Raw genomic sequence first — 23,656 nt, 5'->3', positions numbered from 1 at the left:
TGTTCAGTACTAAGGAAAACATGTAACTTGTAAGGATTGGGCAGGAGCTCTACTGCAGAGTTGTTTCATGGGGTGTTAAGTCTCAGCAGTCCCCAGCCCAGGAGAGACGTGGACTTGTTGGAGTGCATCCAGAGTTGGGTCACAGCACTGACCCCAGGGATGGAGCAGCTCCATCAGGACGGGCTGAGCTGGGGCTGAGCAGCTGGGGAGGAGAAGGCTGCGGGGAGAGCTGAGAGCGGCCGTCAGTACCTACAGGGGCTGTAGGGAAGGAGGGGACAGACTCTTATCAGGGAGAAGGGCAATAAATGGGTTCAGAGTAAAGGAGGGGAGATGGAGGTGGGATGCAAGGAAAGAGCTGCTTGCAGTGAGGTGGTGAGGCACCAGAGCTGGTGCTGCCCCGTCCTGCACACAGCCAAGGCCAGGGGACGGGGCTCTGAGCACTGAGGAGCTGTGCTGTCCCTGTGCACTGCAGGGTGCACTGATGGCCTGCGGGGTCCCTGCCTGCTTATATGATTCTATACCCTGCACAGCTTCTGTGTGTTGTAGTGTTGATTTATATGCCATCTGTTTTGTAGTACGCTCAGTACCTGAGCTCTAAGCAGAAACTGCAAATTTGGGCAGAGTTTGTATTCATCAGGAACCAAATGTATATTGTTAAGGAAAATAAACTTGACTTCATTGTATTTTCCATGTTTGTGAGGGTGGGCAGTGATAGGACAAGGGGGAATGGTTTGAAACTGAGACAGGGGAGGTTTAGGTTGGATCTGAGGAGGAAGTTTTTCCCCCAGAGGGTGGTGACGCACTGGCACAGGTTGCCCAAGGAGGCTGTGGATGCCCCATCCCTGCAGGCATTCAAGGCCAGGCTGGATGTGGCTCTGGGCAGCCTGGGCTGCTGGTTGGTGACCCTGCACACAGCAGGGGGTTGGAGCTGGGTGAGCACTGTGGGCCTTTGTGACACAGGACCTTCTGTGATGTCATCTGGAGGGATCCTGCTGGGCTCAGAGAATTGAAGGGCACGTAGAGCCTCAGGTATCAGTGTAAATTTACTATGTAGTTTTATCAACATAAGTCTAACTTAATTATTGCAACTTCAGAAGAAGAATGAAGTGGAGATGAAAGAACAGCTTTTAGGTAGCATCAGACAGCCCCGTGTCAAGCAGAGTGCTTTACGTGCTAATGGTACGTTCCTACATTTTTGCCTTTGTTTACCCTTTGTACCTGCTGAAGGTAATGCTGTTTAAACAGATCCAGGCTACTGAAAGTTACTTTGCTTCTTTTTGATCTAAGGTGAGCTAACAGCAAATAGACTTCATTTTTTCCCTTTCATCTCCTTTTCCCTTTGTGTCATAGGTAGCTGATAAGTATCAGTGTTAGCAGATGGAATTACAGCTGTTGGAAAAAAATCTGGTCAAATATGAGCTTTTAAATATAAGCAATGTGTATTTCGTGTCATATGACTTTTAGCATACGGTTGTTAGGGTACTACAGTTAGGCTGTGGTTGGACTTAATGATCTTCGAGGTCTTTTCCAACCTGGATGATCCTATGATTCTAGTGTGGGTGTATATAAGTGTTTGGCTTAGCAGGCCTTTCTGGGGGACAAGGCTGTGACTGCAAGTCTTGCTTGTGAAGATCAAATGTACCTTTGGCCTGGATAGAGGGCTTTCCTTTGGAGTCAGAGCAGTGGTCAAGCAAAGAAATGAATTTGAGCTGAACCAGTTAAAGAAAATGGAAGTCACTGTCAGTCAGGGTGCACTTAGCCATGAAATAAGTAGCCGTAAGCATGTGATGCCAGCTAGCTCAGCTGCTGTGTTGTTGGATGGGGCAGAGGAGCAAGGGCTGTCACTTACTGGCAGCCAGGTGGGCACTGAGGAAGATGCTGAACAGGGACAGATCCCTGGAATCCTCTGCTCCTTGCTGGCCTCCAGCCAGGCTTTATTACGCTGCTCATCCGCACAAGCTTTGCACCCCATCTCTCTGTCTGCTCATCAGCCCATACCTCATACAGTTCATGTTTCCTGTGTGCATGCAGATGTCAGAAGGCTGCTGTCCCCTCTGGTCAGCTGTGGTCTGTGAGTGCTGCTTCCTCTGGTTCCACTCCTCCATCCCCTGCTCCACTCTTCATTACAATAATGCCTTTGGCATTCCATCAAGCATTAAGAAAACTGGAGAATGTGCATCTATGCTGCTTCACTCCTACTTGTTAGGCACCTTCTCCTGTTCCCCTTTTATTGTTTCCTGTGTATTTTAGCCTTTTCCCCCAATATTCTTATTTCTTAAAACTTCTTCCATTAGTAGATGAATGAAGCTTTCTGTTTTTAAAATCTCCATAAAGCAAAATCCATGCCCCGTAGATGTGCACGTGCAGAAAAAACCCACGTGTATTGGGGGAGAATGTTCCTTTTGTTTGGTCTCCATTCTTAAATGTTCATAAAGTTAAAAACCTATACCTTCTATAAGCCTAAGGGGACTGAGTTCTTGTCATGATGTTTTCTCCTGTGGCATTTCCATGCTTTATCATAGTTAGTAAGTAGTATCTTTGACCTTGTTGAAACAAATGAATTAAGTTTCACCGCTCTGTCTAGTACCAACTTTGTGAGAACTTGGAAGAATTAATCATTAAGGTACAGCTGTAAGATACTTATCACTAAATGATGGGTTTTTTTTGGGGGGGAAATGTTTCCAGAACTTTTTATAGCACGTCTGAGTGGGATTATAGAAGAGCTGAAGTTGGGCAGAACCTCTGGAAATCATCTACTCCAACCAAGCAGTCTTTTCAAAGTATGGTCAGTGAGAGGAGTTTGCCCAGGACTGCATCCAGCTGCATCTGGAATACCTCTGAGAATGGATAACCCTTTTTTAGCAGCTTGTTCCATTGTTTGACCCCCTTAACAATCATTTTTTCCCCCTCTCACCATATTCAGCTCCAAATGACATTGACTTTCCTCACGCCATCTTTGCACGTTTGAACGGTGATTGTTCTCCTCTGGGTCATCTTTGCCCAGAGAGGCTGTGGATGCCCCGTCCATCCCTGGAGGTTTTCAAGGCCAGGCTGGATGGGGCCCTGGGCAGCCTGGGCTGGTATTCAGTGTGGATGTTGGTGGCCTTGCCTGTGGGCGAGGGGTTGGAGCTTTGTCATCTTTGAGGTCCCTTCCAACCCAATCACGCTGTGATTCTATCATTTATCAGGGTCCTGCATCCCTGGTTCCACATTTTCTGTGTCTGTACGTATTTAGGAGATTCTTGTTCATCCAGGCAGGCTTCCTGCCTTCTTTGATTTTAGCTGTCATTACAACTGACCGTTCTTCAGCTTGGAGGAGGAAATCCTTAAAAATCAGCCAGCTTTCTGCATCCCCTTTCCCTCCAGAGTCATCCCATGAGATGCCTTGCAGCCTTTGTCCCTGACAAAAAGGTGCTGAGCACTATTCTTGCTATTCTCACACTCTGGTTTTTGTCCCTTCTATATTTTTAGATTTTCGGTTATAACTGGCAAGGTTTAAGCTTTCCTTGAATTTTTTTTTTTCTTTTTTTTTTTTTTTTTCTTCTTCTTTCAATCGTAAGTTTCAGCTTGTTAAATTCATATTGTAAAACTAATGCTGTTTCCCAGGCCTTGGGGATATCCTGCCCGTGTAATTACAGGTCTATGCTGCAACTATGCAGACACGATTATTACCAGTAGTATGAATAATTGCAGTACTTGGCTGGCTTGTGGTCAGGCGCTGTCTAGTACGTAGATGTGGAACAGTTATAATAATAAAGGACAATAAAATAGAACAGAAAGTCACTTAAATGTTTTTAAGTACTGCTCCTGATGGGCAGTTTTGCTTTCTGTGGTCATGCAGGTACGATGAGACCGAGCTGACAGTAAATCCTGCACAGCTCAAACTCCTGGATTTTGTCCTTGTTATTAGGGTGAAGATCATATGGGAGGGGCTTTTGTTTTTAATTTGGAAGTGGCTTTTACCCATCTTGTTCAGAAGTATTAATTCATATGAACAAACGCAAATAAAGGGCAGTGGCTGTTAGCTTGGCAGTTAGTTCTGATTAACCATCTCCTTTAGGAATAGAGTCGGTGATTACACGAACAGTAACACTAATTAATTGCCTTGCAGTCTTTGATGCTTCTTTTTGTGTCCAAGAATTGATGCAATTCTTTACCTGTCCCTCAGGTGGGACTTAAAATGTGTTACTTTGCTTGAAGTACTTTGGGTCCCATTGGAAGAGTCCTTTATTCTTTCCTAAGTATTTGCTTCTTCTGAGGAAACCTGTAGCTGTAGTCTTACCAAGTGCATCAGCGGGGCATGTATCTATGTATTCCTGTACAGCATGACATGCTTTCTCCCTTAATGTTACATAATTCATCTTCAGGAGGTGTTTCCTCATTTTCTGATGAGCATTTGAGGAGGGGAAATGGGCAACTGTGATTTGCAGATACGCAGGAAAGAAGACGACAGCTAATAAACTCAGAGGGATGTTCATATGAAAACAAATGTGGAAGCAAGTAACCATCCTTTTAATCTTCATTTTTGTGGTGTTAGAGCATTCAGTGTGTTAAGAGTGATGTGAAAATCTCTGTTACACATGAATATTTAACTGATATGTGAGCTCTAAAGCTTTGGTTTGTGATTTGTCTCCAAAAATGGTAGTTGAAAAGAAAGTATTCTAGAGTGGCAGTTCACAAGTATGTGTTGAAGCTTAAAATGTTTTTCTTTGCCCTTAGTGGTGTTTTCTCATCAGTTTTATATATATCATTAGATATTTTTTGCTAAGGGTTTATGCAGTTTAACTTCTGGAGAGAATAGTGCTCTCAGAAATAACAAGGACGTTTTCATGGCTCAGTTTTGTTTCTTGTTTTAAGAGTAATTTTAAGATGGTTGACATGCTAAGATGCCTTACATACATAGGAGGGGAGAGGGTGCTGTTTTGCAGGTTCAAATGAGCACAAGTGGAAGGCTAAATGAGGTCAGTTGCATTGACTCGGGCTCCTGCAGTAGTTGGTATAACCTGCTCCTCAATTATGGAGAAGGAGAAGTAATTCAGGTAGATTAAATGCAAATGAGATCTCATTTTTCAGTTTCTCACTTTTATAGCTCATTGATACAATGGGATGCTCACCTGTCCTTCTTTTTTCCTAAGGGATTCATATATATTTAATTTGAGGACATCTGTTTAAGCTTTTTCTTCCCCCCCCAAACTGGACAGCAGGGACTGTGAGCTGCTGGCATTGGAATTCATCTTCTGTTCTTAGCTTCCTGATGCTTTGCACATCTACGATGTGTGCTGCTCTCACTGTGATGCTCATTCAGCCTACCTTTAACTCTCTCATTCCTTCCAGATTGGTATCAACATCTTGGACATTGGATGTTAGTACTGTAACTTCTCCCTTTCCCCCAGGCTGGTGTGTACATCCTGGGCTAAAGGAAGGGACTTAGTTTGGTCCCTTTGCAAGTCTTTGTTGTCCCACTGCAGTTGTGATGTGATCAGATACACGTGACTTCTTTGAGTGCTTATGCTAACTGTACCTGTCATGTGGTCTGACGTGCGCATTTTGTAGGCCTCAACCAGTCCTTTTGTTTTCCTATTTGTTTAGTTTTGTCCATGGATATGGGAAAGAAGCTCATCTCTGTAAGCATCTTAGAGTTGAAATGTTGAGCTGTCTGATGCCCCCACACTACTCAGAGGTAATTTTCTCCTGTCTGCAAACTTTTCATTTGGAACATGCTAAAGAATTAAGCAATTTTTGGACTCAATCCTGCAGTGTAAGACCCTCAGTTGAGTGACAGCAAGTGACCCGATAGGTTGTGTTCCTATCAAATTGCTCTGTCAGTTCAAGATAATAGTATATTTGGATGTTGATGTTCAGAAAATTTCATATAATATTCATATAATATGAAATATGCTGTAGTGTGTTGCAGATGGTTTTAAAGCATTTTAGCAGATAGGACAGTAGTACAGAAGTGTTGCTGCTCGTGTATGAGATTTGACTTGCTTTATGATTTCTTTTGCCCAGTATGTCATAGTAGAGTCTTCTTTCAAGGACTCAGTAAAATGAACAAATTGGGGAAGGGAAGCCTCTGTTTCTGTGCTCTGATTTAAGCTTTATTTTGTCAGAATATGTTATAAAGTATATGAAAATTGGTAATGTTTTATGGCATTTGGGAGGAGGACTTGAACCAGAGCTGCAGTTTGGTTACCTCAGTTTGTTTATATTTCTGAAAACATGAAACCCAAGTCTGACTCCATATTTACTTGTATTAATGACAGTATGTTTGAAACTTGACATTGAAACTTGGCTTCAGTTTTTCCCTCATTTGTTTTATTAAAACAACATGACAAATACAAGGGAAGAACAAAACAAGAAGGTTAGACAAGCATGGGTGAGCTTAAGTACACTTAATTAAAAACTAAATTAATCCTGTTTAGAAATGTCACCAAATAGTATAAATCAGTAATGACCATTTGGACAGTGCTTGTCAACTAGCTTCTATTACAGACGCCTTGTGACAAAAACTACAGCCTCGTGCTAAGACGTAGGGTTAGAATTAGAAGTTTTTTATTAGGGCTACCTATTAAGAGTATTACAAAGTCAGACTGAAGGTTCATCCAACCTATTCTACTGGCCAGTGGATTCTGAGGAAAAGGTGTAATAAAAGGGCAAACTTAAATAGGCTTCTGTGGGATGCTTTCCTTCAAAATCATAAACTTCATGCATAGCATTCTAAATCTATGATAGCACACAACTATTGATGGAAGGGCTCAGAAAGCTCTTTGTGTTGTGTACTTTGACTTCAGCATGGTGTTTGATGCTGTGTTTCACAGCATCCTCATAGGTAAGTCTTAGAAGCATGGGATGGACGAGTGGACAGTAAGGTACGTTGAGAATTGTCGGACTGGCAGAGCTCAGGGGGGTGTGATCACAATCTGGATGGAGGCTGTAACTAGTGATTTTCCACAGGGTAGGCTGAGAGTTGGGTGGAGATGAACCTGATGAGGTTCAACAGCAGCAAGTGCAGAGTCCTGTCCTGTACCCTGGGAGGAATAACCACATGCATCCGTACAGGTTACAGGGAGCAGGGGAGAAACTCTGTGGACATGGCCCTGAGGGTCCTGGTGGCCAGCAGGTCATTCATGTCATAGGTGACATATGGAGTTCCATGTGAACACGAGGAAAAAAACTTACTCTGAGGGTGAGGAAGCCCTGGCACAGGCTGCCCAGAGAGGTGGTGGAGTCTTCTCTGGAGAGATCCAAAACCCACCTGGATGCTTTCCTGTGCAACCTGATGTAGGAACTGCTCTAGCAGAGTGGGTTGGACTCAATTTCCAGAGGTCCCTTCCAACCCTTATGGTTCCGTGATACCTTCTTATTTGATACAATCCCTAGAAATATCTGCGATGCTCTACAGATCAATGTTTTCTTTCAGTACACAACTAACATTAGAAAATTTGTCATTCATAACCTTTTCTTTAAACCTTAAGTGCATACAAAAAAGTACAGCTGTAATCACAAAGTAAAACCTTTGACCAGTCCTTTGTACAGTTGTTCCGTAACTCAAGATGCTACCTTATCACCCATTGAATTTATGGAATTTGTATGAATTTTGAGGAAGTTAACATTAATCACTTGTCTGGCACTTTTAAATTGTTTTTTAAATTTCTGTTTTAAGTTTAGAAGGCAGTGCAATTAATTAATTTTCTAATTGACTTGATTAAAGATAAACCATGGATGCCCCATCCCTTGAGGTGTTCAAGGCTGAGTTGGTTAGGCTTTGGGCAGCCTGGTCTGGTGGGAGGTGTGCTGCCCATGGGAGAGGGTTGGCACTGGGCAATCTTGAACCCAAACCAATCTGTGATTCTTTCTCTTTTCTTTCCTTTCTCTTTTCTTTCCTTTCCCCTTTCCTTTTTGCCTTTCCTTTTCCCGTTCCTTTCCCCTTGCCTTTGCCCTTTCCTTTTTTTTTTTTTTTTTTTTTTTTTTTTTAGTGGAAGTTTCTGCTTTAAGGTGTTTTTCCAATCTAAGTAATTATGATTGTATTCCTACAAACTATAATCTTATTTTAAAGATTCCCTGACCTAATTTCCTTTATAGCCAGTCTTCTGTTGGAGAATATTAGTTGATTTTCTCTGCCCATTGCATCAAGCGTTGCTATTGTAGTTAGAATGGGAGGCAGAAAAACATACCAGAAAGCAGACTTTGTAAGGAAGTGATGCTCTAGAAGAGAAACAAGATGCTAAATGTGTAGAAATGCTGATGGAGGAGCAACTGGGGGCAAATGGGTTTCAGCACAGGACATGGCACAGCCTGATGTGCGCTACCGATTTATTGCAATACTTCATTTTAGCTTTATTGAGGTTTTTTTTTCTAACCTCTTATTTGAAAAATCTAAATAAAATACCCTTTTTGGCAGTGTTTCCCTTTGAAGGCTACATGAAATCTGTTTTGCTAACTCGGGAGGCTTTATTTAGCAGAGCTTGATGATGTTTTTCCATTCTTTTTGTACTGGCTGGTAGAGACCATTATATTTTACACGTATCAGCATGTAGGTATTTAAAGGCTTATTCAGAATTTCCACTCTTGGATTGTTATCTGGAAAACCATTGCTGAATTTTACTTATTTACATTTTCCTTATTCCTTAAATTTCAGCATTCAATAAAGCCTTAACTAACCTGTAAATAGGCTCCATCAGGATATTTGGAAACCACCCTATAAGAACTTTCAAGTTTTCTGTTCATTTTTGTATTCTGAGATAATAAAGAGTGCTACTTTTATTTTTATGACGCTGTTACATGTTTCAAGGCTGGTATTTACTTTAAGTGGATAATAGTCCGCCATGGGTTTGTTAGTTTTTCCCCTTGTGATGCTAAACAGTTGAGCGTGTTGGTCAATTGCTGATGGAAATATCTGATCAAATTGTGTGTGTGGTGAAATTTAAGACAGAAAATATATTCCAAAGTAGAAGTTATTTTCCCTTCTTGAGACACAGTGTGAATCTTCCTGCTATGATGGATGTGTTAATATTTCTATCTGAACATGTGGCTCTCTGTGATAGAACCAGTTTGTTTCAGAGTATTATATGGGTGTTAAAAGGTCCATACCAACTTGGGAGGACTGGACTTAGATTAAATATTTAATAGGCAGGTATTTCAGTCTGGTGATCTGAAAAACAAGCCTTTATTTTTCTGTAGGTTTCACCAGGAAGAGCAGATGAGTATAAATGTCTGTCTTAAGTGAAAATCATTATTCTGGCCCTGAAATGTTGCTTTTAGTAGCCAGTGAATGTTGGTGGGTCAGCACTGGGAGATGAGTCAATGATGAATTATTAGAAGTTCATTTTCTGTAAAACCTTATAAAAGAAATACCATTTTCAGTACATTCTGGCCCTTTCATGGCTGTACATTAAATATTAATTCTATTTTTCAAAATTTGGTGGTATTTCTGATATTTTTATTGATGGCAGTTTTGTTTTTGTTGTTGTTAACAAAATTTGAAGGTTATTTCATTGTCGTTTGATTCATTCTTTTAACACTTCTAAAGAGAATGCTGTCTTTGTTGAACTTCATGAGGATGGCATAGGCCCACCTCTTAAGCCTGTTCAGGTACCTCTGAATTGCGTCCCTTCCCTCCATCATGCCAACTGCATCACTCAGCTTGATATCATTTGCAGGCTTGCTGAGAGAACACTCGATCCCACTGTGTTGCCTACAAAGATATTAAATAACACCTATCCCAACACCGAATGCCATTTGTCACCAGTCTCACTTCGGACACTGAGCTGTTGACCGTAGCTAGATGTTGGCCATCCAGCCAATTCCTTATCTGGGAAGTGAATTCGATTGTATTTTTATTATTTTTATTATTATTATTGGGTGATATTTTATTATGTACAATAGGTACTAAAACGGCCTGCACAGGGAGGTGGTGGAGTTGCCGTCCCTGGTGGTGTTCAAGAGGTGTCTGGATGAGGAGCTAGAGAGGTGGTTTATTGGTTTGCTGTAGCAATGGTAATGGGAGGATGGTTGGACTAGATGATCTTGTAGGTCCTTTCCAACCTTGTCATTCTGTGGTTCTATGATACAGCCATTTCAGTGTATTTTGAGACTTATCTTTTTGATGCACACATAGAACACGTGCAATGAGTGTGGATTTGAATTTCACTTGTAATAAGATATCTTAAGAACGTTTCAGTCCTAATAGTGAAGGTCTCTATAAGAAATGAGAAATGGTTCATTTCCCTACATATAACAGCCAGTTTGTCATGTCTGGCTTTTTCTGGTGCCACTTCTGGATGTTATCAATAAATATCTTTTTTAATAAAGCACATTTATAAACTGATGTTTGTTTAAATCATTAGACTATTTTTTTTTTAGTGTTTTTTCTTTTTTTTGTTGTTGTTGTTTTTTTTTTTTTGCCACACAGTCTGTGTGTGGTCAGAACGTTTTGAGGTGTTGTAGGAAGTACATTACTCATTTCTGAACTTCTCAGTGCTTGGGTGGTCATTGAATGGCTAGATACTGTCGCTATGAGCCATGCTGCTCATTTATACCTAGCTTTATTGTTTAAAATCTCTTCCTGCCCTTAATTGCTCTCATTATATTGACATTTCTCTGGTTTATAAAGGTTTAATTTTCAGTTTTATAAAGTTTTTGACGGTGTGCTGTTGGCTTGCTTAAATTTACTTTCTTACAGCACAGTTTAATTTAACAAATTATGTAAGCTGAGATGTGTGGCAGTACATTTCTCCTTGTCTTTCAGCAGCATCTTTTCACCAGCAGTGCTTTTCAAGTGGTTATGAGAATTCATAAGGCCTTGCACTGTTACTTACTATAGTACTAGGTCAAGTTGGAATTGCAGTCCTCTTCGACAGGGCTTGCTAGGCATCATCCTGGGTTGCTAGTTTTGAGCAAGCCCACATAATAAGGTATGAAAAAGAAGCTAAGAGTGAAGTCTTGGTATCCCATCATCATTTTGGTGAAGAATCCTGTTTTATACCTCTTGGATAATTTATTATTATTTTTAATTAAGACTATATACTAGTTATCTAGTGGTATTTGGATTTTCAGCATGATAAATGTGCATCTCAAAGGACAGTGGCACTTATTTCTATCGTTCTCTGTAACCAAGACTCTTGGAGGTGTTCTCTCCCTGTCTTCTCTCAGCCATCATAACAGCTATTGAAGGTGGGCTTTTCTCACGTATATTGTGACTATCTGCAAAGAAAAAAGGCATATCTTGCTTTGGAAGTCTTTCTTCCAAACTTACTTCTTACTTTGGTAGATCCAAGCTGACCTACCTAAAAAAGTCCAGTCACCTATCAAAGGGAGGATAAGTCTACAATGCACGGAAAATGCAGTGCTTTATGGTAGGATATTGCCATCTTGTAGTCTTAGAGAATCATCTGTACGTGAACTTCTAGAGAAGAACACGTCATTTGATGAAAAAAATGTTGGAGACAAGAGTATTGTTTTTCTCCTTGATGGAAACTTCATGGAAATAGTGAGTTCAGACTGGCCAATGGGGAAGGAAGTGATAAGTTTGGTAGTGAAGAAAGAATAGGACAGAAAGGTGTTGGGCAGGAGGAAATGAGTTGTGAGTTTTCGTAAGAGCAGAGTTACAACATGAGAGGAAAACAGAGAAGGTTAGGGGTTTATAAACTGTGTTTATTTGCAGTGGCAAGAAATTGGACTGTACAAGTAATTAGATTTCCATTAATGGCATTCATAAGGAGAGTTGAGACAGAAATATGGAATTTTTAATATATCTGTACTTATGAATTGCATTAATGGAAAATTAACACTATTATGCAGAAGTTAATGAGACTGAACTGAGACTTGAACACTGAAATCCGTGTATGACTTAGACAGTGATAAAGTTCTATCAGCTTCTGGACACTGCTTAGACTTTTATATAACCAACACAGTCCCATACCACCAATGTTTAAATGGGAATTTGGACCAGAAATTGATCAGAGATGCTTTCTCACCAAAATTACAGATTACAGCTGTATTCAGTATGATGCTTTACAGCATACTTAACTTTTCTTCCTCCTAAATTATTGTGATAGAAGTTACATGTAGCATGGACTGTATTATTAATAATAGACATTATTTTTTCAGGTTCTGGTGCCAGCATCTCCAAAACAAGCATCAGTTCTCAGAAGGTTTCATTGGTCACTCTTGGCCCTGATCCTGCTAAGCTGGACTGAAGTGTAGCTGGGGCAGAAGCCTTAGGGAGCAAATGTAGAAACTGACCCTCCCCAGCTGACACAGTTCAGGAAAGACTGTGGAAACCTGGAGCTGTGATACCTATTCACATAGCTGTTTTTATCCAACTGTAATTTAAAGTGAATATGTTTTTTAATGGTCTTTTTTCACACCTACTTCTTGAGTATATTCTGTAGGCACCCACTAGAATGGGCTTCTGCTCTTTCCCAACAAACTGTCCTGCCCATCTGTGGTGGTGTTAGTTGGGAGCCGTACTACATTGTGATGTGGAAGTATCAGAGGACAGAAAATGATTAGAGGAAGAGATGGATTTCTGTGATTCTGTGGAGAAAGCACAATGAACAGACAGGTCACTGGGGTATAAGAGGCTACCATGGAGAACAAGGGATTTTTTTGTTCTGTTTTCTATGGGGTATTTGCTCCTTGTTAAAGTTGCTCTGTTTTTGCAAGCTCTCCTTTCTTCTGAGATGCTACAATTTAAAAATCACAGGGTTCTGTTTTTCACAGTGAAACATGCAGTGCACTGGTCCACGTTCTCCATTTCATGTTGAAGCTGAGTTCATGCACGGTGGCTCTTTTTTTCCCACTTCTCCTGCAATATGTTTCATTTAGAGCCGACGAATCTCACTTCAGTGCTGACCACACGAAACCTTTCTTGGTAGGAACTGAATTGTGGCATCATAAATTAAAGTACTGAGAGGTTACCAGTTTTATTTCCCTGCCTGTGAAATATACTGCAGAGAAAGGAAAACAAGGTTAACAAATACAGAAGATTGAAATGCATAGGTTTCTCTACCATTAACGTAAGTTCTGAATGTGAGCACTGAAGTGGCGACCTTCTCTTCAGTATATTGACGTTGGAAAATGAAGAGTCTGTGTGGTGACTGAATTTCCATTGACACTTTTTTTTCTACCATTTCTAGCAGTGCTCACTTCAAACATTGAACGTTCAGCCCCTGTTATTTCAACTGTTCCTTGAGAATGGCTATTTCAAATCAATATTGGAGCTACGTGTCTCCTGCTGCCCTGTCACGTGACAGTGTCATTTATTTCCCCTTTTAAAATCGCTGATCGCAGTGGAAAATAACTTTAAATACATTTTTAGCTATTTTACTGTATCTACAGGTATTTTTACAGCTTAAATCCCTTAAAAGGGTGCAAAAGAAACTTATTTTTTCAAGTACTATTTTATTCTTCCCTTTTATTCATTTAAATGGCAATGCATTTTGCTTAGAAATGCCATTTCTGAGTTCCATGCATTTCTTATTTTAAGCCCACTTAAATTAGCATTTATAACAGGCTCTATTTGAATTTTATTTTTGCACCATAAAAATATACTTCAGAGAAAGATGAGGAATAGAGTCTGCATTGATCAATATTCAAACACGTTCGTTGCATTTTTTTTTCTTTGCGGTTTAAGGGGAAAAATATTATCTAGTGATTATCACGAAGCGGAAAAGCAACACTAAGATTTGGCTTGGCTTTCTGAGATGCCATTTTGCTGTGAATGTAAATATTTATAAAATGGAACTTGGAAAATCTGTGGGAAGTGATTGAAGCTTAAACTGACGGAAAAAAATACGCCTAATCAATAATTGGATAATTGGGACGTGGCTGAAACTGTTTCTGTCTTTTCGGTTCTTTTCAGAATATTCTGATATATTTGCAAGGATAACTTGACTTCATTGCACTTAACTCAGCAAATTCCCATGAAATAGACATATTTTCAATAAATCAAAACCAAACGTACCCATTGCCAAGATGGCATAGCATAGTAACGGTTACTGCTATGTTAGATAGAATGCTGAAATTCTGAAAAGAAATGACATAATGACGTTTGCTACAGCAAGAAAACAGCACTTAAAAAATCTGTCTTTTCCTATGAAGGTTGTCATAAGGCAAAGGTTTGGCCTTGCCGATCCTTCCAGCGTTCACAAGTCCTCCTCCGTTCTGCTCATTGAAGTAGGTGACTCCTTGGCTTACTCTTGACCATGGGAAATGGTTTTAAGCTGAAGGAGGGAAGGTTTAGGTTGGATGTCAGGGGTAAGTTCTTTACTGTGAGAGTGGGGAGGTGCTGGAACAGCTGCCCAGAGAGGCTGTGGATGCCCCGTCCATCCCTGGAGGTGTTCAAGGCCAGGTTGGATGGGGCCCTGGGCAGCCTGGGCTGGTATCAATGTGGAGGTTGGTGGCCCTGCCTGTGGTGGGGGGGTTGGAGATTCGTGATCCTTGAGGTCCCTTCCAACCCAACGCATTCTATGTTACTTTTAGAAACATGCTAATGCTAACTGCAGCTGTGTGCACAGCATGTGTCAAAAGCTGGTTGTTGATTCCGTTGCTATCTGTTCTCCATGTTGTTTGCTTGGGAATACCTGGAGCTGAATGCATGGAAGCCCTGTGGTCAGGCATTTGGCTGTTTTTATTAAATACTGTGTGGAGCTCACGCTCACTCTGCTCTGAGAGGCATTGGTGGATCCCTTCTGTTATTCCAGTTGAAACTGAACTGAAAGCACTGCAGAAAGCATGCCTCTATTTGGTCATCGGAACGTGAATTTCAAATGCTTTGCTTTATATTTATAGAAAAGTTGAAATAGTCAGCTTCATTTCTAAGTTAGAGTCAGCAGCTCCAATTTTACTGAAGACTCTGTGCATGGAAAATCAGAAACGGGGCAAAAAGATGAAATGATTTTGAAATGTGATCATCTTTATGGGAGCATTTTCCAGTCACTACAGAGTGACAAAAAGTCTGATCAAGTTCTGTGATCGCTGATCCAACACTTTGGGGCAGAAGGGCTGGAGGTGCGAACTGCTGATGAGCGGGCACTGCACTGTGTTGGAGCTGAGAGCCTGAGCACCAGGGCTTGTGGAATACCTCAGGAAGCAGCTGAAAGTTAATTCTAAAATACAACTCAGAAGTAATTTTGTTTCTGTTTTAATCTTTTTTTTTTTCTTCTCCTTTGTAGACTACCATAGTAAGCAACAGGGAATTGATAGTGCTCTTAAAGTTAAAGTAAGCATCTTGCTTGGAGATGGGGAGCTGCGCAGACACACATATTTTTATATTTCCCAGTTATTTTCCTACTTTCTGCATTACAATGTGATACAATTCAAATGCAGTTTCACCTCATATGATATGTGCCCTTTGAAATCGTTCTTCGTGCAAAGCAGAGTGTCAGAAGGGTGGAACTTAGTGATAGCTGATTAGAAGACTGTAAGCAGTATAGAAGTTTTTCTGGGGCAGTTCATTAGGCATTTTGGATTGCTGAGTGGCAGGGCATTTTCAGTAGGTAGACTTGGGCTGAGCGTGATGAGCTCACAGGACTTGCACAGTAGCGTGTGTGTGTGGATGTATGGGAGGAACAGCTCACTTTCCATTGTCCGATGCCAGACAAATGAAGGTGTAAAAGCACCGTGCTCTTAGTGACACCTCATGCCGTAGCGCTCCAAAAAGACGCGGCACATTTTGTATCACCTATGGATACGCATTTCTGAGCAACGTCCTTTGCTGAACGAAATTAAAACAAGAGCCTCTAATCTGCTGCAAGTTCAACTCGAGGCGGTTTTGCTACAAGTTAAATAACGTTGATGTTTGAGTTGGAGCGGTTGCAGGAGAGGTATTATTTTAAACGAAAATGAAGTCTCCAGCTATCTGGTTGTGAATGTCTCTCAATTACAGTGGCGTCCGCAGATCTTGGATCTGAACGAAGATTTGGCTAGAAATTCTCCACATCCTTACTCGGTGTTTTCCTCTGAATAAGAAACAGCATGTGTGAATTGCATTTGCTCTAATCCGCTCCATATAGGAGGGGGGAAAAAAATGCTGTGAAAAAATGATTACGTGTGGTTTAGAATTATTTTGATTGCAGTGGGCAGATTCCTTTTTAGTTTACCTCGTTAGGAGCTGAAAACGTTCAGAGCTGCAGTGCCGAAGGGCTGGCGCTTTTGTAGGCAGCAGAACACAAACCCATGCATCAGGAGTAGCTCTGCAGTTGCAGACAATCACATTCCGACGGTGGTGTAACTTCCTGCATTTAAGCCAACATGAAACGTTATTTGGTGAAAAGGAAAAAGACCCTTTTTTCCTCAGCGCGCTACCCGAGCAATTAGAATGAACTGCTACTTCTGTAAGGTGGGGGTTCCCGAATGAGATAATCTGTATTTAAGCATCCCATAACACAAGCCTGCGGAACGAAAGCGTGCTCTAACTTAATGTATTCCTTACAGCTGGAACTGTCTCATACAGAAGGAGATTTCTCCTGTTTTCACGCGACGCGGAACTGTGTGTGTTCTGGAGGCAGATCTCCCTGGGACTGCTGGAAGAATGGAGCTGCAGGCAGCGTTCAGAGGCAGCCGCTGGCTCCGGAGCCGTGTCCCGTTCCTCCCTTCCCCATTACTATCAAAACGAAGGGATTTTTCCCCTTTCCAGCAGACACACGGATAGCACCGAACTGAAATAACAACCGCAGGGGCTTTTTGCAGGAAGGAGGTGCTCATCAAGGACAAAATCTCTGTTTCTAAAAATTGTGAGTTAGCATGGGGTAGATTTGTAAAATGCCACATGAAGAACTGAATATAACCCAGTAGATTACACTGGGATCAGCAAATCCAGCTGCCACACTGAGAAATGTGTGCTGCATTTCTTTGATTGCCTCCCTTCCAGGTTCTTGTTCGGTACAATATGTGACCTCCGCGTGTTAATTCAAACCACTGTCAGAATTAGAAATGCATTCACTCAGTTTCTGATTTGGAAATGAGGGAAGGGACTATCTGTGTCTTGTGTGGTGGAAGCAACATGCAATGCGTAAAGCTGGGATTGCATTGATTCTGAAATAGAGATAGTAAATAAAGCAGTGAGCACGTTATAATGCATTCTTCATTCCTGCGGATTACGGTGAAGCTCTGTTTGTGAGTTCCTGGCTTGGGCTGTGAGCTGCAGCCGTACCTGCAGCAGTAGGAAGTGCTGTTGAACTCCAGATTCTCATTCATGCAGCAGCGTTCCTTCCCGGATGTTACTTCTGAATGGAAAAGGTGACATTTCAGCTTTGATTGCAGTTATCTTGGCTTTCTAGGTCAATTAAATCTGTCACGTGTGAGGCAACAGAGCATAAGAACTGGAAAATCTCTTGTGAATAAATACTATAAAAATAATGTAAGGCACGCAGACAGAAAATATTCATCCTAGCTATGAAATACTGCTTTTGAGGTGCTGTTTCCACATCTCCCAGCAAATTAAAGCAGTCAACCTCCTGGCATCTTGTGAAGCAGAAGCAGTCAGCCCATGGCCTCACATAACGATGTGGCAAGCTATTGCTTCTATTCCACCTTTGCATTTAAAGCAAGAAATAACTTCCATTTGTATTTTGAAAAGTAATTCTCTGCTCGCTTTGATTAAGAAGTCTTGTAAGTTGCGCGTCTTTATGACCCTCGCACACCTCTCCATGTTTTCCTTTTGTCTTTGCTAGAAGTAATGAGTCTCCTGGATTCTATTTGGACTGTCAGTGGGATGTAATGTAATTTACTTTACTGACTGGTTCCCTTCCAGACGTCTATATGGGTTGAAAACTGGATTATGGTATTTAAGATACAAACTGTCTGCCTTTACTTGTCACAGAAAAATACTTGTCAGTTAAGCCACAAACTCATATAAATAAGACTTTGGCCTTAGAGCAACATATTTCTTAGCTGAGCTTTGAAAGTAGGAGTTCAAAAGCTCTGTTCTGCAGAATTTCTGCTTTATATAAGTTCTTTATGTGTAACAGATGAAGGTATTTTATTTATGGAGTAAAAATAAATAAATAGGCAAAAAAAGAAAAAAAGAGGAAGATGCGTTACATAATAATTAAATGAACAACTGTAGTGTAACAAGGTAAATAAGAAATGAGTAAATGTGTAGTATTGTTAGTGAAGGAATAGGAGACATCGATCCTGATGCGCAGCCAAAGTAGGTTCTACTTGATGTATAATTCATTGAACACATACCTTACTGAAGATACATAGCACTGTTCATTACTTATCTATATAGGGAGGTAAACAGAGCAAATAATCCAAAATAGAAGTCGGTTTAGAGGTCATACAGTTAGCACTTTTTCATGCTTTTTGTGTTAACTTCTGCTTTACTTTACTGGCCTGGTTCCATACTTTAACTCTGAATTAGGCATTTAATACGCTCCATCATTCCTGCTGTGTTCAAGGAAGCTAAAAAATACAATTTTCTGCCCATAGCAGACTTTTAACCAGATGCTTATTTGGGAGTGGTTTTGCTCCTGCATTTGGTTCTGTCTCTGTGGCACTGTCTTCAGAATTCTCTGTGGTGCAAAAAGTGCAATTAAAACAGGGTAAAATTGCCAAACGATGGCTTTTCTTCCTCGTGTGGAATAACTTCTGTATTTCACGTTGGACTGTCATGGAGGTTCTTACAAACTAGGAGGTGCATGATTTAACCTTCTGTCTGCAATTTGTTGGGTCTGTTGCTAAGTAGTCTAAAAGAGCAGTAATTCTGAGAGCAAGAATACATGCCTCGTTTTGTGCAGATGGCAGCGGTGCCATTGGGGCTCAGATCAGGGCAGTATAAAGGGTTCCCTGACATTTCCTGCCATGTCCCTGGAGGTGTTCAAGGCCAGGTTGGATGGGGCTGTGGGCAGCCTGTGCTGGTATTAAATGTGGCAGGTGGCCCTGCATGCAGCATGGGGGTTGGATCTCGATGATCCTTGAGGTCCCTTCCAATTCAAGCCATTCTGTGAGTCTATGATAGTGCTCCAGGAGCTACAACCCACCCTTGAGTGGAGAGTATATGAAATTGCTGCAGCAGTTTAGGGGTGAGATGAGGAGTAGGGATTGGAGCCACAGGGCCACTGACTCAGCCCCAGCTGTGGGGTGGGATGGAGGAAGGTAACCTCCGAACTCAAAAGGAAAAACATCATCTCAAGCACCAAGACTGCCATTTGCCAATTTATGAATGCAGGCTTTTGCAACTCTACATACCGTTTAATGCATTTTTTGTGCACGATTTTTGTTTGTTTGTGTTGTGGCAGAGCTCAAAGGAGCCAGTCATGATTATGGCTTTTTTATGCAGATAGAAAGACAGACTGCTCCAAAGGGTTGGTACCATAAAGCCAGGCGTATGCCGAGCATTATAAGCAAGGGTAGTTTCTTTTTAAGACAGTGGGAGTGCTTGCATAGCCCAAGTTAAGCAAATTTGCGTGTGTTAGCAGGGTTTCATCCTGAAGAGCAAGCTGAACTGAAAGACATGGAGCCTTGCCAACTTCAAGTGGGCGCCTTGTGATGCGCTGTGCAAAGTCCTGGAGAGCCCAGAGCCCAAATCTGCCATTGGGCTTTTCAGAAAGGAGAGCTTTTTCATTTTTAGCTTAGGGAGTTGTTAGAATTAGAAGGTATGTGCATGCTGCTCAGGACTAAAAGGGCAGTGCTGCTTCACTCTGGAGGTTGCTAATGTCGGTAATGCACATTCTAATGCACAGATTAAGGAAATAATTTATTACGTGGAAGCTATGCTGGTGTTCAGCACCAAAAAGCTGTTCAGCGCGACGTATAAATTTCATTTATTCAGCTTTTACAGATTTAGCTCCTGTGCGTCTTATTGCATCTCAAGAATCTGCTCAGGAAATTTTGAAAAGTATTCAAGGAAAACTATATAACTTATTTTCTTAAATTGTAAATATTGCTGACAGATCCATACTGTGTCCAGAGAAAGGACCGATTTCTCTTACTGCCTATTTAGTTTAAGCAGGCGTGTTTCTCGAAGCCAAACATTTGACTATACTTACAAGAATGAAGATTTTTCTGGGGTTTTCTTTTTTAAATTTGTTTAGGGTTATTTGAAGGGAGTGATTGGATTAAATAATTTTCTGCTTTAAAGAAAGAAAAACAAGACTTAGTAAGCTCAACAAATTTACATTTTCAGTTGAGAAAGCCAACTGGAAAACAGGCTGCCAAAGCCAATGCGTTGCCTGGTCGTCCTGTCTCCCGGCTGTCTGTCTGTACTCTTCCATCTCCTTTAATTGCATCAGCACTCATTCACCTGAATGAGTTCACATGGCTTCTGTACTGTAACTTCTTCCTGTTTGCCACTAAGAAATAAGGCAGAGAGGAAACTTCTTTATTTTTATTTTTTTAATTTTTCTTCCTCCTATGATATTCCTGACATTCTACATCTTAACTCTTCTGTTTGTTCTGTGTAATTTTTTGCAGTTCAAAAAGAGATGTGATGCTTCTCCCAGTATTACTGTTGGTGAGGAGTGTCCGCTGATGCCCCTCTTGTGTTGAGCTCTGTCTTAAAGAATATAACATCCTCATGCATAAGAGTGCAGACCGTTTTGGTTGGAAGCACCACACGTTTCGTCAGGCTCTGGTTGTATCTTTGAGTATCTTTAAGATTATTAATAATAATCTTTAATAATAGTATTAATAATCTTTAGCATTTTAAGATTATTATTGAGAATCTTGAGATTATTATTTGTTTTCATAACGTTATTAGATAGTGGTTTAAAAACATAGTTTATTCCTTATATTTATGCTAATACATGAGCGAGTGTTAAATTCTTTTTCGTGGATGCCTTAGCACTGAAGATGACCTTAAATCATACATTTAAATGTTATTGTTAATGTAATGGCAAAAGTAGGTAGGTAAACTCAGAATGTGTAGATATTAGTAAACTGGATAGAGTATTTCTATCTAAAAAAAAGAACTGACTGATTTCTTTTGAATTAATCAAACATTTATCAGTCCTCTTGCCATTATTTGTTTCTCTCAATTCATTTTTCCTTTAAAGTCTGTGTGTAATATTGCAGAAACCCTTTTGGGTGGCAGGTGCAGTTAACCACATCACAGGGTTTCAGTTCTATATTTACAACTGGAATTTTCCTAGTTAAAATTACACTTTGCAAACAGTTTAAATTTTAAACTAATATTTTTCTTCTAATGAGTTGTTGGGAAAGCTTTTCCATCACAAAGCGTATTACGGGTGAAAATAACATGAAGTTTGGGAAGTAGAGCCGTCACCACTTGTTTTCCCTTCTCCCCCTAAACCAGAAAGAAAATTCCCAATCTTACCAATAACTCTGGAATAATGCAGTGCACGGCGATTAAGGTGCTAATTTATTAGCTAATTAAGAGAAAGGCTTCTGTTCTGTCTTGATGTTCATACCATGAGGGTATATTTTCTATTCTAAAATGTTAATTTCACTTTAAAATGTCAGGGTCTCTGTAAAAGATCTTCATATGAGACTATATAGTACAGATAAGTCCTGGTCTGTCATTCCATTTTAAATGGAGGTGGGGTTTTTTTTGTTTTTTTTTTTTTTTTTCCTGCCATATATTACAAACTCATACGAGAGCGTGGAATTGCTATGGTGAATTCTTAAAATAAATCTTAACACGCATATAAAAATGTTGAGGAAATTCAGTCATGCTCGGCTCGTGCTTCCACCAGGCAGAGACTGCCAATCCGACGGCCTGACCCTGTTCCCATTTCTATTAACAGGATCGTTTGCACACTGATTGTGCCCATTTCAGCTTCATTTTAAGCCTTCTGTCTCCTTTCAGGGTCTCAAATCTGAGTTGGGGAAATTTTTGGGGGTGACAGTATGAAAAGAAATGCACGAGTACTTTATCCCATTCCAAAATTGCGTGCATTAATCAAATTAACCTTTCTGCCAGAAATTTGGTATTTCAGACTTGGCAAATTGGGCAGTAAAAAAAATGATCAAGTCAACAGCAAAAACTTATTGAACAGGTTTTGGTATATGTGGCTTTCATCTGACGTTACAGCCCGTTGGAGAATCTCTTCTTTTGTTATCTGTGATTGTCTTACATACAGTGAGTTATTTGTATAATGCACAGGGAAATTCAGGGGTATATGTCTGCAATTCACTTGAGGCTACTGGGAAATAGGTTGCTGCAAATGCACAGATTGCTACTCGGGCAGAAGTTCAGGAGTGTATGGAATGGTTTTAAAGAACAGAAATATGTGCCCGTGCTGCCTGTGAGCAGCGTGCTTGGGGAGGGACTGCGCGAAGCAACCTCTGTAAAAAGAAAATCCCCCCCCAGCTTTTAAGAAACAGGACTTCTGTTTTGCTTGTATTTTAGCTGCAGGACTAAAATTGAATATTCAACATTATTCTCTCAACATTTTCTAAAATTTATAATTAAAAAAAAAAGAAGAAGAAAAAAAAAGACTTTTAAAAAGGGAATTTCACATAGTGTTAATTATATTTTTAATTGAGACTGTTGTACCTCGTAGATCAATGTTTAAAGTGGTTTTCCATTGACCTGTTGCTGCAGAATCTACCAAAGTGCTGCTTCTGATGAGAGGAAGGAAAAAATAAAAACCAACAACAAAAAAAAAAACCAGAAAAGAATATGACCGGTTTCTACTTTTAGATGCATTTATGTCAGGATAAAACCCTTCTTCTTAAATAGTGTCTAAACAGACGCTTTTCCTGGTGATCTCACAGGACTTCACGCACTGTGGGGCTGAAATCTCAGCCTCCTCGACTTTAAACTCTCATTGCCTTCCTTGGATCTGGGCTGCTTTCAAGAATCGTTCTTCAGACAAAATAATATTGACATTTCCTTCGGGTTTTCTCTTTTTGATGTTCATAAAAAGAATGCCATCGCGTTTGTTAATGTTTCTACTCTTACCTTTACCTAGAAGATACTCCGCCATTATGTGCTGTGTTTCTTGAAATAAATCCAGGTAAAATATGATATTATTGGACTACATTAGCTTTTAATAGAAATATGTATGTAAAGTTCCAAATATATGCAAGGATAATTTGGAAAGCTTGGATTGTTTTTGAATGGCCTGTGAAACTGGGGCGAAAGAGAATAATTTGTACGTTTCGTTTGCAGATTGTCATTAAAATAATTTCATTAGAAAAAGTAAAGCGGCCGAGAGTATCTGAAATTAAGCACACTAATGCGAGAGGATATCTAAGGTGAAAGATGTTTGTGTAATGCTAAACATAACCAAAGAAACTGTGGTTTTAGCAAAGGTACCATGCTCTATTTTATCAAGTGCCAGCAGTTGCATAATGAAGGTCTTTCAGTTTAAAAAAGAAAAAAAAAAGAAAAAAATATAAGTAAAGAAAACACAAAAATGCCACCCAGCTGGTAGAGATCTTCCTAATTTTTACCTGATTGTATTTCTGAAGAAATATGGCAGGGCCCTCGTAAATTTTCAACATGAACTGCATTTTTGTTGCCAATTTCCATATCCTTTTAAAAGTGCTGAAGCGTGCATTTGCTATTTATGTTTGCAGTAGACTGAGTACACTTTTACTATTTGTGGTTTCAGAAATTGGAAACAACCAAACAGTGGTGCTATGGTCTAAAAAAATAAATTTTAAACAGCTGTGGGGCAGTATTTTTAGAATGGTAGGAGTCCTTCTGAAGACAGACATGTAACTGTGTCTTTCTGCACAGGAG

At 40.3% G+C, this 23,656-nt stretch overlaps 1 protein-coding gene and 1 long non-coding RNA gene across 3 annotated transcripts in view; both read left to right on the top strand.

The window, feature by feature from the left end:
* SUPT3H (SPT3 homolog, SAGA and STAGA complex component) overlaps positions 1-23,656 on the top strand; it is a 242,448-nt gene that overhangs the window by 59,876 nt on the left and 158,916 nt on the right. The gene's annotated exons all lie outside the window — the stretch shown is intronic.
* Positions 30-22,576, top strand: LOC146761615 (uncharacterized). Its single transcript, XR_014944309.1, has 2 exons — positions 30-1,179; positions 16,438-22,576. It is a non-coding gene; the product is annotated as an uncharacterized LOC146761615 (long non-coding RNA).

Source organism: Coturnix japonica, chromosome 3 (assembly GCF_054131305.1).
Source record: "Coturnix japonica strain WE chromosome 3, WE-NBRP24, whole genome shotgun sequence".
Classification (NCBI taxonomy): Eukaryota; Metazoa; Chordata; class Aves; order Galliformes; family Phasianidae; genus Coturnix; species Coturnix japonica.
The sequence above is the reverse complement of the archived record's forward strand: the minus strand, read 5'-3'. Positions and strand labels throughout refer to the sequence as shown.